Source organism: Bos grunniens, chromosome 19, assembly GCF_055505025.1.
Source record: "Bos grunniens cultivar Pamir isolate PY7600 chromosome 19, Bosgru_T2T1.0, whole genome shotgun sequence".
Lineage (NCBI taxonomy): Eukaryota > Metazoa > Chordata > Mammalia > Artiodactyla > Bovidae > Bos > Bos grunniens.
The window spans coordinates 63,803,494-63,820,277 of NC_141183.1; the positions used below are offsets into that span (position 1 = coordinate 63,803,494).

The window sequence follows — 16,784 nt, forward strand, 5'->3', positions numbered from 1 at the left end:
ATACACATATCAAATGTTCATTATGTAAGAACCATAAGTCTAAACACTAGAAAATAGCCTTAACTATTAATACAATCATGGTGAACTATCATTCTTTAAAGAAAATTGAAAAAAGGGGGAAAAAAAATGAAGAGGGGAAAGTCTGACCATGCTGAATTTCTGTGTTTGGTAGTATTTCTTTGTTCTATATATTTCAGAAAATTATGGTGAAATATTAGAACAAATATAATCATAATGATAAATAACAACTTGTTTCCGTAGAATGTGTCATTCTCTTATTTGTTCACTTCAAGACACCCTATGAGATCGTTATTATTGTCTTCACTGTGCAGATGAGAATTTTTGAAATCACACATCTTGGATTGTTATTTTTTACTATTTATCACTGGCTTCCCAGAAAACCTTCCTGCTTCACAGTTTCTTCATTGCATTTTTTACTTCTGCATTTCTCAGTGTGTAAATCAGGGAGTTTAACACAGGAGTGATGATGGTATAAAACACAGCCACCATCTTATCCTCTGAAAAGCCACCATCTTATCCTCTGAAAAGGTAGTATCAGGATGCATATACATGAAAGTACAGGGACCAAAAATGATGATGACCACGGCGTTGTGGGCGCCACAGGTAGAGAGAGCTTTGTGCCTGCCTTCTTCTGACTGCTTTCTCAGGGACACCAGGATGATGGTATAGGAGATTAGCAAAATGACAAATCTCCCCAAAGTGATGGTACCGCTGTTGGCTGTCACAACAGCACCAACAACATATGTGTCTGTGCAGGCGAGTTTTAGCATGGGGTGAAGATCACAAAAGTAGTAATCAATCTCATTGGGTTCACAAAAGGGTAGTTGGACTACCAGAGCCACTTGGATGATGGAGTGTAAGAACCCACCTATCCAAGTCCGCAGCAGCATTTTATTGCATCTGTCTCAATCCATGATGGTCATATAATGTAGGGGTTTACAAATAGCCACATAACAATCATAGGCCATTACAGTAAGGATGAAGATCTCAGTACAACCAAAGAAATGTACCCCAAAGAGTTGCAACATGCACCCTGTGTAGGAGATCATTTTCCTTTTGGCTAGTAGGTCCACAATCATCTTAGGATCTATGACCAAAGAGTAACAAATATCCACAAAAGACAAGTAGTTGAGAAAGAAATACATAGGAGACTTGAAAATGTTGCCCACACAAACCGTCAGTATGATGAGGAGGTTTCCTAGCAGAATGACCATGTAGAAGAAAGAAAACACCACAAAACACACTTCTTCAACCTCTATGTTCTGGGAAAGACCCCAGAAAACAAATTCAGTTACACTGATTATTTTTCCATGGAATTAATTTAGCAGGCCAAGTTCCCAAGAGACAATTACATTACCTGAAAGAAAGAAAAGAAAAAAAAAAAAAAGTAACGAAGACCAGCAACATTTATTTTTAACTCAAAACAAGTGAATAACCAGAATTGATAAAAATGAAAAAATGGGTACTTACCTCTGCTTAGCATGTATACCTAAAGAAATAGAAGTACCCATATTCTACATATTTTGATCATCTTATGTCAAGATGATAGTCCTTTCATTAATTCAGATTTAGATACAAAGTCCAAAGAGATAAAGTAAATCCTCTAAATCACACATTTAACCAACCCTCTGACTTCCCTCATGTTTCATAAAGATTCTTTCATCTATTCCTAACAATTTGCTTCTTTCTAATCTGTCTAAGACACTCAACTGAAATTTGAAACAACTTTTAAGTTTGGGAATATAACAACATCTATATCCTGAAAATATCCGTCTTACTTTTGAAACACACACACACACGCCCATATTTTCCTATCTGAATACTGGTATGAGTGTTCAAATAGTTGGGACTGGATGACGTTGCAGAGTCTTCTTCTTAAGAAAATGTGATATTTGTATACATGCATTTTTGTTCCCATATTTGATATCAAACTCTCATAATAAAGAGTGATGTGATATAGTAGAAAGGAAAGCAAAATTATGCAAATCTGATTCTGAGATATTGGGGCTGTACCTCTAGATAAATTGTTAAGCTTCATGGGGCTTCTGTTATCCCACTTGCAAAATGAGAAAGTTTTTATTTCACTATGATCTATAACATAAATAGCTATTTCTACTCTGAAATTTAAAAAAAAAATTCTTTCAGCTTGGAATAGCCATAAAAACCTGAAAAAGAGGCAGAAATTAAAGAAAACAGTGAAAGAAACTGATGGAGTAGTTACTTTACAGTGTTGTGTTCATTTCTGCAGTACAGCAAAGTGAATAAGACACACATATACACATATCCCCTCTTTTGTGGATTTCCTTACCATTTAGGTCACCACAGAGCACTGACTAGAGATCTTAGTGCTATACACGAGGATTGTCATTAGCTATCAATTTTATTCATAGCAATATACATATGTCAAGCCCAGTCTCCCAATTCAACCCACTCTACATCCCCCGTTGGTATTCATACTTTGTTCTCTACATTTGTCACTCTATTTCTGCTTTGCAAATAAGTTTACCTATACCATTAAAAGATTAGGATGGGTAGATACATTGTGATAAAGTCACACAATGGAATATTATTTTCCAGTAATAATGAGTGAACTAGAGCTACTCAACATAAAAAATTTTCACAAAAACTTATTGTAGAGTAAAAGAAGCCACCTACACAAAACGTTGCTCTGTATCGTTCTGTTATATCAGACTTAAAAGGGATCAAATTTAAAAGAAACTGTTGGAGGCACATCAAGATGGGTCTGATTTAAATGGAGGGGAGGAAAATCTTACCTTCAAACTCAGTGATTGAGGATTCCCCAGGAATTGCATTGCTTTGGTATTTTATATACTTATCTGTTAACATCAATAAATAAATAAATATGTTCTAGCTCTGTGAAAAATACCATTGGTAGCTTGATAGGGATTGCATTGAATCTATAGATTGCTTTGGGTAATATACTCATTTTCACTGTATTGATTCTTCTGATCCATTTCACAATTTGTATGGAAATACAAAAAAAAAAAAAAAAAAAAACTCAAATAGCCAAAGCAATCTTGAGAAAGAAGAATGGAACTGGAGGAATCAGCCTGCCTGACTTCAGGCTCTACTATAAAGCCACAGTCATCCAGACACTAGGGTACTGGCACAAAGACAGAAATATAGATCAATGGAACAAAATAGAAAGCCCAGAGGTAAATCCATGCACCTATGGATACCTTATCTTTGACAAAGGAGGCAACAATATACAATGTAGTAAAGACAATCTCTTTTACAAGTGGTGTTGGGAAAACTGGTCAACCACTTGTAAAAGAATGAAACTAGAACACTTTATAACACCACACACAAAAATAAACTCAAAATGGATTAAAGATCTAAACATAAGACCAGAAACTATAAAACTCCTAGAAACTATACAACATAGGCAAAACATGGTCTGACATAAATCACAGCAGGATCCTCTATGACCCACCTCCCAGAATATTGGAAATAAAAGCACAAATAAACAAATGGGACCTAATTAAAATTAAAAGCTTCTGCATAACAAAGGAAACTATAAGCAAGGTGAAAAGACAGCCTTCAGAATGGAAGAAAATAAAGGCAAATGAAGCAACTGACAAACAACTAATCTCAAAAATATACAAGCAACTCCTACAGCTCAATTCCGGAAAAATAAACAACCCAATCAAAAAATGGGCTAAAGACCTAGATAGACATTTCTCCAAAGAAGACATACAGATGGCTAACAAACACATGAAAAGATGCTCAAAATCACTCATTATCAGAGAAATGCAAATCAAAACCACTATGAGGTACCATTTCACACCAGTCAGAATGGCTGCAATCCAAAAGGCTACAAGCAATAAATGCTGGAGAGGGCGTGGAGAAAAAGGAACCTTCGTACACTGTTGGTGGGAATGCAAACTAGCACAGCCACTATGGAGAACAGTGTGGAGAGTTTTCCTTAAAAAACTGGAAATAGAACTGCCTTATGACACAGCAATCCCACTGCTGGGCATACACACTGAGGAAACCAGAAGGGAAAGAGACACGTGTACCCCAATGTTCATCGCAGCACTGTTTCTAATAGCCAGGACATGGAAGCAACCTAGATGTCCATCAGCAGATGAATGGATAAGAAAGCTGTGGTACATATACACAATGGAGTATTACTCAGCCATTAAAAAGAATACATTTGAATCAGTTCTAATGAGGTGGATGAAACTGGAGCCTATTATACAGAGTGAAGTAAGCCAGAAAGAAAAACACCAATACAGTATACTAACACATATATATGGAATTTAGAAAGATGGTAACAATAACCCTGTGTACGAGACAGCAGAAGAGACACTGATGTATAGAACAGTCTTATGGACTCTGTGGGAGAGGGAGAGGGTGGGGGGATTTGGGAGAATGGCATTGAAACATGTAAAATATCATGTATGAAACGAGATGCCAGTCCAGGTTCGATGCACGATACTGGATGCTTGGGGCTGGTGCACTGGGACGACCCAGAGGGATGGTGTGGGGAGGGAGGAGGGTTCAGCATGGGAAGCACGTGTATACCTGTGGAGGATTCATTTTGATATTTGGCAAAACTAATACAATTATGTAAAGTTTAAAAATAAAATAAAATTTAAAAAAAAAGAATACATTTGAATCAGTTCTAATGAGGTGGATGAAACTGGAGCCTATTATACAGAGTGAAGTAAGCCAGAAAGAAAAAGACCAATATAGTATACTAACGCATATATGGAATTTAGAAAGATGCTAACGACAACCCTGTATGCGAGACATCAAAAGAGACACATATGTATAGAACAGTCTTTTGGACTCTGTGGGAGAGGGAGAGGGTGGGATGATTTGGGAGAATGGCATTGAAACATGTATAATATCATATGTGAAAGGAATCACCAGTCCAGGCTTGATGCATGATACAGGATGCTCGGGGTTGGTGCACTGGATTGACTCAGGGGGATGGTATGAGGAGGGAGGTGGGAGGTGGTTCAGGATGGGGAACACTTGTACACCCATGGTGGATTCATGTTGATGTATGGCAAAATCAATACAATATTGTAAAGTAATTAGCCTTCAATTAAAATAAATAAATTTATATTAAAAAATAAAAATAAACATCAACAACAACAAAAAATAGATATGCTGCTCCTGCTGCTAAGTCGTTTCAATTGTGTCTGACTCTGCGACCGGTTAGATGGCATCCCACCAGGCTCCCCCATCCCTGGGATTCTCCAGGCAAGAAAACTGGAGTGGGTTGCCATTTCCTTCTCCAATGAATGAAAATGAAAATTGAAAGTGAAGTCGCTCAGTGGTGCCCGACTCTAAGCGACTCCATGGACTGCAGCCCACCAGGATCCTCCGCCCATGGGATTTTCCAGGCAAGCGTACTGGAGTAGGGTGCCATTGTCTTCTCCAAAATAGTTACGACTCATTCCTTAATCTCAGTAGTCCTTCATATTTACTTATAATGGATAACTCTCCAGTGGTGTAATGTCAGACACTCTAGTGAGGTCATTGCAGCATATGTTCAAATAAGGGGCATGGGGAATCCTTTTGATTAAAGCCCCTATAAAGCTGTTATTCAAGCCAAGCTACAGATGTATTAATAAATGATTCCTTTAGTTCTGGTTTAGGATAGGATTACACAGTGTCTTAGGTAATCATCAGGAATTCTATCGACCTGAGGACACATCCCCCAAAGATCTGTTAATTCCAACTGAACTCTGTGCTCTGAGGTATGTTTTGTAGCAACGTTGTTCCTGATCTGTATATTAGACTTGATAGCATAGTCATTCCAGGTGTGCCTTCTCTTTTACAGTAGAAATAATGATAAAAACTGTAATATATATAATGATAACCCAATTCAGACTTGAATACATCCCTTAAAACTTTCTCACTTTGCAGGGGGTATAACAGAAGCCCCATGAAGCTATCTTAAAACCAGATTGCATTAATTTTTATTTTCTTTCTCCTACACTGCATATCTCGATATGAGAGTTTGATATCAAATAGGGGGTCCAAAAATTCATGTACACTCTCATTCTCCTTTTGCTTTTCCTCCTGAATTAAACAAAACATTTTATTCTCCATTCAGAGAGTCCTTCAGTTTAAGAGACTTCAAATCATAGCAGTTTTTGACAACTGTGAATAATGTGTCTTGGTTATCATCTAAAAGAAACTGGTCATTTAAAATCAAACCTGGGGATTCTGTCTCCATTGTCCATCCAGCAAAGTCCAGGAGGAAAGCTTCTTTCTCCCAGAATCAAGATCCACCTCAAAGAATTTCTTCCTCCACATTCTTAACATGTCAAACATACTAACACCTCATTCTCTTTTGAAAGTCAAGCATTTTCCTACTCATATGTCATTAGTATCCATCTCATAGTCTGGTTTGCATGCATTTCATCATTTTATTATCATCTTAAAAATTTTTATTCTCCCCCTATTTATAAGAATATTGTCTTGCAATTACAAGTATTCAAAATATAGAAATTTGATAAAATTCTCTCTTTTTCAGAAACCTTCAATGTTAGTTTTAGAATTGAAAAATCTCACCAGTATTGTCCACAGCGTGGATTTTGCTTTATTTTTCTATCACTCCTGACATAATTTGGATGCAACTATTCAAAACATAGTTAAGAGCAATACCTTAAGAATTGCTTTGTGAATAATTGGTTTCAGAGAATCCCTGAGCCCAGAAATTCAAAAATTGGTAGAATTGTATTGTTCCTGGTCTGTCTCTCAACAACTAAAATCTGCCATTTTGCAGTACTGATGGCAATAAATCCTGTTTTCTCTACTTCTTATATGGCCATTTTAAAGAGAATGATACAAAATGTTAATGACCTTGGGGAAAATCTTTCTCCTAAAGTACCCTCTAAAATCAGGCTGTGAAAAGAGACAAAGAAGGACACTACATAATGATCAAAGGATCAATCCAAGAAGAGACATAACAATTATAAATATATATGCACCCAATGTAGGAGCACCAAAACATGTAAGACAAATGCTAACAAGTATGAATGGGGAAATTAACAATAACACAATAATAGTGGGAAACTTTAATACCCCACTCACACCTATGGATAGATCAACTAAACAGAAAATGAACAAGGAAATACAAACTTTAAATTATACAATAGACCAGTTAGACCTAATTGATATCTATAGGACATTTCACCCCAAAATAATGAATTTCACCTTTTTCTCAAGCACATACAGAACCTTATCCAGGATAGATCACATCCTGGGCCATAAATCTAGCCTTGGTAAGTTCCAAAAAATTGAAATCATTCCAAGCATCTTTTCTGACCACAATGAGTAAAATTAGATCTCAATTACAGGAGAAAACCTATTTAAAATTCCAACATATAGAGGCTGAACAACACACTGCTGAATAAACCAACAAATCACAGAAGAAATTAAAAAAAAATCAAAATATGCATAAAAATGAATGAAAATGAAAACACAACAACCCAAAACCTGTGGGACACAGTAAAAGCAGTGCTAAGGGGAAAGTTCATAACTATACAGGCATACCTCAAGAAACAAGTCAAATAAATAACCTAACTATACACCTAAAGCAACTAGAAAAGGAAGAAATGAAGAACATCAGGGTTAGTAGAAGGAAAGAAATCTTAGAAATTAGGGCAGAAAGAAATGCAAAAGAAACAAAAGAGACCATAGCAAAAATCAACAAAGCCAAAAGCTGGTTCACTGAAAGGATAAATAAAATTGGCAAACCATTATCCAGACTCATCAAGAAACAAAGGGAGAAAAATCAAATCAATAAAATTAGAAATGAAAATGGAGAGATCACAACAGACAACACACAAATACAAAGGATCATAAGAGACTACTATTAGCAATTGTATGCCAATAAAATGGACAATGTGGAAGAAATGGACAAATTCTTAGAAAAGTACAACTTTCCAAAACTGAACCAGGAAGAAATAGAAAATCTTAACAGACCCATTACAAGCACGTAAATTGAAACTAATCAGAAATCTTCCAGCAAACAAAAGCCCAGGTCCAGACGGCTTCACAGCTGAATTCTACCAAAAATTTAGAGAAGAGTTAACACCTATCCTACTCAAACTCTTCCAGAAATTTGCAGAGGAAGGTACATTTCCAAACTCATTCTATGAGGTCACCATCACCCTAATACCAAAACCTGACAAAGATGCCACAAAAAAAGAAAACTACAGGCCAATATCACTGATGAACATAGATGTAAAAATCCTTAACAAAATTCTAGCAATCAGAATCCAACAACACATTATACAACATGACCAAGTGGGCTTTATCCCAGGGATGCAAGGATTCTTCAATATCCGCAAATCAATCAATATAATACACCACATTAACAAATTGAAAAATAAAAGCCATATGACTATCTCAATAGATGCAGAGAAAGCCTTTTACAAAATTCAACAACCGTTTATGATAAAACTCTCCAAAAAGCAGGAATAGAAGGAACATACCTCAACATAATAAAATCTATATATGACAAACCCACAGCAAACATTATCCTCAATGGTGAAAAATTGAAAGCATTTCCCCTACAGTTAGGAACAAGACAAGGATGCCCACTTTCACCACTACTATTCAACATAGTTTCGGAAGTCTTGGCCATAGCAATTAGAGCAGAAAAAGAAATAAAAAGGAATCCAAATCGGAAAAGAAGAAGTAAAACTCTCACTGTTTGCAGATGACATGATCCTCTGCATAGAAAACCCTAAAAACGACAGAATGATCTTTCTTCATTTTCAAAGCAAACCATTCAATATCACAGTAATCCAAGTTTATGCCCCAAACAGTAACACTGAAGAAGCTGAAGTCGAATGGTTCTATGAAGACCTACAAGACTTTTTAGAACTAACACCCAAAAAAGATGTCCTTTTCACTATAGGAGACTGGAATGCAGAAGTAGGAAGTCAAGAAACACCTGGATTTGGCTTTAGAATATGGAATGAAGCAGGACAAAGACTAATAGAGTTTTGCCGAGAGAACGCACTGGTCATAGACAAACCCTCTTCCAACAACACAAGAGATGACTCTACACATGGACATCAACAGATGGTCAACACCGAAATCAGATTGATTATATTCTTTGCAGCCAAAGATGGAGAAGCTCTATACAGTCAGCAAAAACAAGACCGGGAGCTGACCGTGGTTCAGATCATGAACTCCTTATTTCAAAATTCAGTCTTAAATTGAAGAAAGTAGGGAAAACCACTAAACCATTCAGGTATGGCCTAAATCAAATGCCTTATGATTATACAGTGGAAGAAAGAAATAGATTTAAGGGACTAGATCTGATATATATAGTACCTGATGAACAATGGATGGAGGTTCATGACATTGTACAGGAGACAGGGATCAAGATCATCCCTATGGAAAAGAAATTATAAATTATCCTAATTTGTGGATTTTCTTTTGTGTGTGTGTGTGTGAATTTCCTTTTATTTTAAAAATGGGGATGACACATTGGGTGTGTAGGACAACTTGACATATTTTAATTTAAGCTGTTTTACAACTTATGCTTTTCATCATATCTCATAAATAACGGTCTATCTCAAGGCCATTTTTTTTGAATATACATATACATAGATGTAACTTCTAGACCTCTAATTCATTTGCATTAATTTTTGTGTATAGTATGTGGTAGTGTTTCTGGCTCATATATTTTTTTTTTTCATATAGATATCCAATGATTGAAAACTGATAAAGGTCAGTGTACATTCCAATCCCAAAGAAAGGCAATGTCAAAGAATGTTCAAACTACCGCACAATTGCACTCAACTCATACACTAGTAAAGAAATGCTCAAAATTCGCCAAGCCAGGCTTCAGCAATATGTGAAACGTGAACTTCCAGATGTTCAAGCTGGTTTTAGAAAAGGCAGAGGAACCAGAGATCAAACTGCCAACATCTGCTGGATCATAAAAAAAGCAAGAGAGTTCCAGAAAACCATCTATTTCTGCTTTATTGACTATCCCAAAGCCATTGACTGCGTGGATGACAATAAACTGTGGGATATTCTGAAAGAGATGGGAATATCAGACCACCTGACCTGCCTTTTGAGAAACCTATATGCAGGTCAGGAAGCAACAGTTAGAACGGGACATGGAACAACAGACTGGTTCCAAATAGGAAAAGGAGTACATCAAGGCTGTATATTGTCACCCTGCTTATTTAACTTATATGCAGAGTACATCATGAGAAATGCTGGGCTGGAAGAAGCAAAAGCTGGAATCAAGAGTGCTGGGAGAAATATCAATAACCTCAGATATGCAGATGACACCAGCCTTATGGCAGAAAGTGAAGAACAACTAAAGAACCTCTTGATGAAAGTGAAAGAGGAGAGTGAAAAAGTTGGCTTAAAGCTCAACACTCAGAAAACCAAGATCATAGCATCTGGTCCCATCACTTCATGGGAAATAGATGGGGAAACAGTGGAAACAGTGTCAGACTTTATTTTTTGGAGCTCCAAAATCACTGCACACGATTATTGCAGCCATGAAATTAGAAGACGTTTACTCCTTGGAAGGAAGGTTATGACCAACATAGACAGCATATTGAAAAGCAGAGACATTACTTTGCCAGCAAAGGTCCATCTAGTCAAGGCTATGGTTTTTCCAGTAGTCATGTATGGATGTGAGAGTTGGACCATAAAGAAAGCTGAGTGCTGAAGAATTGATGCTTTTGAACTGTGGTGTTGTAGAAGACTCTTTAGAGTCCCTTGGACTACAAGGATATCCAACCAGTCCATCCTAAAGGAGATCAGTCCTGGGTCTTCATTGGAAGGACTGATGTTGAAGCTGAAACTCCAATATTTTGACCACCTAATGCAGATAGCTGACTCATTTGAAAAGACTCTGATCCTGGGAAAGATTGAGGGCAGGAGGAGAAGAGGGCCACAGAGGATGACATGGTAGGATAGCATCACTGACACAATGGACATGGGTCTGTGTGGACTCTGGGTGTTGGTGATGGACAGGGAGGCTTGGCTTGCTACAGTTCATGGGGTCGCAAAGAGTCGGACATGACTGAGCCACTGAACTGAACAGATCCAGTTGATGAAGCATGTGTTCATAAAACTATTCTTTTTGCATTGAATTACCTTGATATTTTTGTTTAAAATTTATACATATATGTTTATTTATAAACATTCTGTCACGTTTCAACAGCACACAACTTAACTTACAGGAGCTTTATAGTTCATCTCGAATATTGGTAGAATAAGTTCTCCAGCTGTGTTCTTTCTTTGAACATGAGTTTCTATTCCATATAATTTTGAAACTGTATCTTTCTACACAAATTTCAAAAAAGAATTGTCCAAAACTCGACCAGGAAGAAATAGAAAATCTTAACAGACCCATCACAAGCATGGAAATTGAAACTGTAATCAAAAATCTTCCAGCAAACAAAAGCCCCGGTCCAGATGGCTTCACAGCTGAATTCTACCAAAAATTTAGAGAAGAGGTGACACCTATCCTGCTCAAACTCTTCCAAAAAATTGCAGAGGAAGGCAAATTTCCAAACTCGTTCTATGAGGCCACCATCACCCTAATACCAAAACCTGACGAAGATGCCACAAAAAAAGAAAACTACAGGCCAATATCACTGATGAACATAGATGCAAAAATCCTTAACAAAATTCTAGCAATCAGAATCCAACAACACATTAAAAAGATCATACACCATGATCAAGTGGGCTTTATCCCAGGGATGTAAGGATTCTTCAATATCTGCAAATCAATCAATGTAATACACCACATTAACAAATTGAAAAATAAAAACCATATGATTATCTCAATAGATGCAGAGAAAGCCTTTGACAAAATTCAACATCCATTTATGATAAAAACTCTCCAGAAAGCAGGAATAGAAGGAACATACCTCAACATAATAAAAGCTATATATGACAAACCACAGCAAACATTATCCTCAATGGTGAAAAATTGAAAGCATTTCCTCTAAAGTCAGGAACAAGACAAGGGTGCCCACTTTCACCATTACTATTCAACATAGTTTTGGAAGTTTTGGCCACAGCAATCAGAGCAGAAAAAGAAATAAAAGGAATCCAAATTGGAAAAGAAGAAGTAAAACTCTCACTATTTGCAGATGACATGATCCTCTACATAGAAAACCCTAAAGATTCCACCAGAAAATTACTATAAATAATCAATGATTATAGTAAAGTTGCAGGATATAAAATCAACACGCAGAAATCCCTTGCATTCCCATACACTAATAATGAGAAAACAGAAAGAGAAATTAAGGAAACAATTCCATTCACCATTGCAACGGAAATAATAAAATACTTAGGAATATATCTACCTAAAGAAACTAAAGACCTATATATAGAAAACTATAAAACACTGGTGAAAGAAATCAAAGAGGACACTAATAGATGGAGAAATATACCATGTTCATGGATTGGAAGAATCAATATAGTGAAAATGAGTATACTACCCAAAGCAATTTATAGATTCAACGCAATCCCTATCAAGCTACCAACAGTATTCTTCACAGAGCTAGAACAAATAATTTCACAATTTGTATGGAAATACAAAAAACCTCGAATAGCCAAGCGATCTTGAGAAAGAAGAATGGAACTGAAGGAATCAACCTACCTGACTTCAGGCTCTACTACAAAGCCACAGTTATCAAGACAGTATGGTACCGGCACAAAGACAGAAATATAGATCAATGGAATAAAATAGAAAGCCCAGAGATTAATCCACGCACATATGGACACCTTATCTTTGACAAAGGAGGCAAGAATATACAATGGATTAAAGACAATCTCTTTAACAAGTGGTGCTGGGAAATCTGGTCAACCACTTGTAAAAGAATGAAACTAGATCACTTTCTAACACCATACACAAAAATAAACTCAAAACGGATTAAAGATCTAAACGTAAGACCAGAAACTATAAAACTCCTAGAGGAGAACATAGGCAAAACACTCTCAGACATACACCACAGCAGGATCCTCTATGACCCACCTCCCAGAATATTGGAAATAAAATCAAAAATAAACAAATGGGACCTAATTAACCTTAAAAGCTTCTGCACATCAAAGGAAACTATTAGCAAGGTGAAAAGACAGCCTTCAGAATGGGAGAAAATAATAGCAAATGAAGCCACTGACAAACAACTAATCTCAAAAATATACAAGCAACTCTTACAGCTCAACTCCAGAAAAATAAACGACCCAATCAAAAAATGGGCCAAAGAACTAAATAGACATTTCTCCAAAGAAGACATACAGATGGCTAACAAAAACATGAAAAGATGCTCAACATCACTCATTATCAGAGAAATGCAAATCAAAACCACTATGAGGTACCATTTCACACCAGTCAGAATGGCTGTGATCCAAAAGTCTACAAATAATAAATGCAGGAGAGGGTGTGGAGAAAAGAGAACCCTCTTACACTGTTGGTGGGAATGCAAACTAGTACAGCTACTATGGAGAACAGTGTGGAGATTCCTTAAAAACCTGGAAATAGAACTGTCTTATGATCCAGCAATCCCACTGCTGGGCATACGCACTGAGGAAACCAGAAGGGAAAGAGACACGTGCACCCCAGTGTTCATCGCAGCACTGTTTATAATAGCCAGGACATGGAAGCAACCTAGATGTCCATCAGCAGATGAATGGATAAGAAAGCTGTGGTACATATACACAATGGAGTATTACACAGCCATTAAAAAGAATACATTTGAATCAGTTCTAATGAGGTGGATGAAACTGGAGCCTATTATACAGAGTGAAGTAAGCCAGAAGGAAAAACATAAATACAGTATACTAATGCATATATATGGAATTTAGAAAGATGGTAACAATAACCCGGTGTACGAGACAGCAAAAGAGACACTGATGTATAGAATAGTCTAATGGACTCTGTGGGAGAGGGAGAGGGTGGGAAGATTTGGGAGAATGACATTGAAACATGTAAAATATCATGTAAGAAACGAGTTGCCAGTCCAGGTTCGATACAGGATACTGGATGCTTGGGGCTAGTGCACTGGGACGACCCAGAGGGATGGTATGGGGAGGGAGGAGGGTTCAGGATGGGGAACACATGTATACCTGTGGCGGATTCATTTTGATATTTGGCAAAACTTATACAATTATGTAAAGTTTAAAAAAAAAAAAAAAAAAGAATTGTCAGTTTCTTCTGTCTAAGCCACCAGGGAATTCATGTGTATATGCCAATGCTAATCTCCTAATTTCCCTCCCCCACCTCCCTTCGTCTCCCTTTTGGTAACCAGAGGTCTGTTTTCCACGTCTATGAATCTAGTTCTGCTTTGTAAATAAATGAATTTGCATCAATTTTTGATTCCACATAAGTGATGTAATTATTTGTCCTACTTGGTCTGACTTACTTCACTTAATTTGAAATCTGTAAGTCCATTCAGGTTTCTGCAAATATTTACCTTCCAAGCAATATTTTCTTTTTTTTTTTAATTTCATTTTATTTTTAGATTTTACAATATTGTATTAGTTTTGCCAAACATCAAAATGAATCTGCCACAGGTATACATGTGTTCTCCATCCTGAACCCTCCTCCCTCCTCCCTCCCCATACCATCCCTCTGGGTCGTCCCGGTGCACCAGCCCCAAGCATCCAGTATCGTGCATCAAACCTGGACTGGCGACTCGTTTCATATATGATATTATACGTATTTCAATGCCATTCTCCCAAATCATCCCACACTCTCCCTCTGCCACAGAGTCCAAAAGACTGTTCTATACAACAGTGTCTCTTTTGCTGTCTCGTATACAGGGTTATTGTTACCATCTTTCTAAATTCCATATATATGTGTTAGTATACTGTATTGGTGTTTTTCTTTCTGGCTTACTTCACTCTGTATAATAGGCTCCAGTTTCATCCACCTCATTAGAACTGATTCAAATGTATTCTTTTCTAATTTTATTTTTAAATTACTTTCGTTGTTCAGTTTCTAAGTTATGTCTGACTCTTTGTGACCCCATGGGGTCAGACCAAGTAAGACAAATAATTACATCACTTATGTGGAATCAAAAATTGATGCAAATTCATTTATTTACAAAGCAGAACTAGTTTCATCTAGATGAATAAAAATAAGTTTGTAACATGCAATGTTTTGATAAAACAAGAGAAAATGTAAATATATTCTGGAGAATGTAAGTTAAATATGAGAGTTTCTGCTCTTATGCCGACAGCATAACGAACAGCAAAGTTATTTTCAAATGAGGAAATAAAGTAATTTTGGAGAATTGTTTCATGATGCAAGGAAAATCAGACAATTGACATGTGTTAAAAATTGCCTTAAAATAACCAACCTATTATCAAACTAATTGAAATTTTTTCATCACCATATTATTGAAATTGATGCTTATATGATTGCATTTTGTTAAAATTATGTGGGAATTCTTTTTTCTTTTTGTTGAACTTTTATGTAGGCATGACAGTTCCTTTGACTGCTAAACTACTTACTCAAACAAAAATGAGTGTTAAAAAGTAGTGTATTATGAACCATATATATCACTGGGTATTTTATATTTTTCATCAAATTTCTGAATTATGTAATAATATCTTAATTGTAAGATAAATAAGATGATATTTTCAAACATGTTAAACCATTAGCCTGAGAATCACACTGGTTAGTTAATTTAGCACTCCTCAACCTTCCCATAACTTTGCTGTCATTACTTGAACCATTTGTTTACTGGTTGCCTGGTATTGTTTATTTCATCTATTGTGTCTTCAGTTTTTGTACAGATTTCCTTACTATCACATGTTCAAAATGTTGTTTTATGACAATATTTTCTCCTCACTTGCCTTTTCACATTTCCTTTTACCTCTGTTAACACCATTAATTACATTATATTAGCTCAGAAGATGTTGTTTTAACCTATTATCGATTAAATGTGTTTCTTTTAAATACACAGTATCTTTTTACAAGTGCAAATTCTCAGAAAGATACACTGGATATTCATTAACCAGATATTTGCATGTTGCTTTCTGCTCAGATGAGGATTCCAAATTCATTATTTTCATTGCTGCCCTTTGTAATAACTTCTTCCCCATTCATCTCAACTCTCCTGTTTAACCACAGATTAAAAAAGAATCAGGGTTTTTGTCTTTTCTCATTTTAGTGTATTAGCTTCCAATTCGGAGGAATTATTTTGACTCTCTATCTAGGTCTCTTCTATAGTCAGAGATTCAGGTTAATGAAGTTATTTCTCTCCAATTTATTTATTTATTTATTTTTGTCTAAATGGCAACCCACTCCAGTACTCTTGTCTGGAAAATCCCATGGATGGAGGAGCCTGGTGGGCTGCAGTCCATGGGGTCGCTAACAGTCGGCATGACTGAGAGACTTCACTTTCACTTATATAATACATTTCTTTAAATCAATTTTATATAAATGCTTTTATTTGACATATCAATATTATTCAACCTCACATGCAAAAAAATCTATGTATCAATTGCCATTATGTAGAAAACAGATCAATGTACTGCAACCTCCCCACAAAAACCTTTTAAATACTTTTGAATTAATGCTAATTTCTGGTGAAAACAGGGTGAAAGCTTTATAGTGAGAGTGAAACAAAGTAGCATAATGAGAAAATTTAACCTCTGTGATATTGCAGTTTTGAATAATAGTTTAAAATAGAATTGGTGTCATGCAGGCCATTTTAAATGCCTCTTAACTATTTGCCATCTAAAATCATCATTGAGACTATAAATAGCATTAATAA

At 36.2% G+C, this 16,784-nt stretch overlaps 1 pseudogene; it reads right to left on the minus strand.

Annotated features, from left to right (window-relative positions):
- Nucleotides 1-411: 411 nt before the first annotated feature.
- Nucleotides 412-1,322, minus strand: LOC147352834 (olfactory receptor 4S2-like; annotated as a pseudogene).
- Nucleotides 1,323-16,784: the final 15,462 nt, after the last annotated feature.